Consider the following 1,641-nt stretch of genomic DNA (forward strand, 5'->3'; position numbering starts at 1 on the left):
GCCGGGTCCGGCGGGCCTCAGGCCGCCGCCGCGACGCCTGTCCGCTGCGCGGAGGGCGCCGGTTGGGGAGGCGGAGGCTTGAGCTGCAGTGGAGGACCGGCCAGCGGGCAGCGCAGGCCACCAGGTTGCTCCAAACCCGTTCCGGCGCGGGCGCAGCCCTGCAACCTGCATGGCCTGGAGGGGCGGCCCCCTGCAGGTCCATTCCGGCCGCTGCTCCCCTATGGGGAGAGGCCAGAGGGGCCGGTGTTCCTTCCCGCGGGCAGGGCTGGCTGAATTCCTGCCCCCCTGGTGTCTGTTTGGGGGAGGGGAGATGGGGCGCAGGTGGGCTGATTTTTCCCTCTGCCAGCTCTCAGACTGTGATGCGACACTTGAACCTCAGTGGGCTGGACCAACAAGCCCAGCTTGGAAAGGGAAGCAATTTATGAGGCCTGCCATGACCCCCACCCCAGGCACCTGCCACACCTTACATCGTGCCGTCCACGTGAGTGCTGTTGCCCACTCTGCAGTGAGAAGGGATAGGCCTTCCCCAAGCGCACGTCTGTCAGACCCCACAGGCCCACTCTTTCCTCTCTACCCACTGGAGAAGTGAAGGAGGGAAGGCAGAAGGTGAATGGCCTGAAAGTTTTCCAGCCTCCAGACAAGGCCCAAGTGGCCTCTCTGCATTCTGCATGCCCTGTGAGGAAGAACACCAGGGCTCCCAAATCCAGGCCGTTCCAGGGACCGAGTTTGGGGGCAGCTGAGTTTGGAGGAAGGTGGGATTATTCTGCTCTAATCCCTATCCCACCCTGGTGCCACCCTCTCTTGGGTCACTCACAGTTGGGAGGGCAGACATGAGTGGGAAATAACCAAGAAAACAGACTGTAGCTTGTGCTCTACCAATGCCAACACCAATCAGCAGGGTCAGCTCTGGAAAGCTCCCAGGGCCTGGGTTCTCTTTGCAGGTCTCAATTGTTTCGTCTTTTCCTCTTCAGCCCGTCCCTAAAGGTGGTGCTCCCAGGCATGTGCTGGAGCCGGGCTGTGCTGTTCAGTAGCCAGGGCCACCCTGCGGTTGTCGAATTTCCAGGAATTCTGCAAACCGGTTGTTAAACACAGCCATCATTGAAAGTTAAATTATGTAAATTTACAATTAAATAAGTTCTGTTAAAATCAAAGGTAATAAATACTCAAAACTCATCACTCCCTAGTTATTTTACTATTACCTATGTTCTTTGGGTTATTTATACCTGTTGTATCTGTATGAGGAGCCCTGGGGCCTCAGTGATTAAGGGCTTGGCTGCTAACCCAAAGGTCAGTGGTTCAAACCTACCAGCTGCTCCACAGCAGCAAGATGTGCCAGTCTGCTTCTGTTAAGATTTACAGCCTTGGAAATCCTACAGGGCAGTTCTACTCTGCCCTATAGGGTCACTAAGAGTCGGAATTGACTCGATGGCAATGGATTTGGTTTTTTGTTTCATATCTGTATGGTGGTGGCACCATATCTGTATGGTGGTGGCATTACACAATGGCGTACTACTGCGCATCTTCCCAACTCCATGTTTAGTGACGTCATGATGAAGTTGGCCAGGATGAGAGTATTTATTCCATGGAAATAAGAAAATGCTACAAACCCGGGCTGATTTATGTTTTTTTTTTTTTTTTTTT

General features: G+C 54.1%; 1 long non-coding RNA gene across 1 annotated transcript in view; it reads left to right on the forward strand.

The window, feature by feature from the left end:
• Positions 1–1,332, forward strand: part of LOC111820637 (uncharacterized) — a 1,838-nt gene extending 506 nt beyond the window's left edge. Inside the window, exons 2-3 of the long non-coding RNA XR_002824167.1 lie at positions 347–481; positions 972–1,332. This is a non-coding gene — a long non-coding RNA (uncharacterized LOC111820637). The remainder of the gene's footprint in view (positions 1–346; positions 482–971) is intronic.
• The last annotated feature ends 309 nt before the right edge of the window (positions 1,333–1,641 follow it).

This window comes from Trichechus manatus, unplaced genomic scaffold, assembly GCF_000243295.1.
Source record: "Trichechus manatus latirostris isolate Lorelei unplaced genomic scaffold, TriManLat1.0 scaffold00045, whole genome shotgun sequence".
In the NCBI taxonomy this organism is placed as follows: domain Eukaryota; kingdom Metazoa; phylum Chordata; class Mammalia; order Sirenia; family Trichechidae; genus Trichechus; species Trichechus manatus.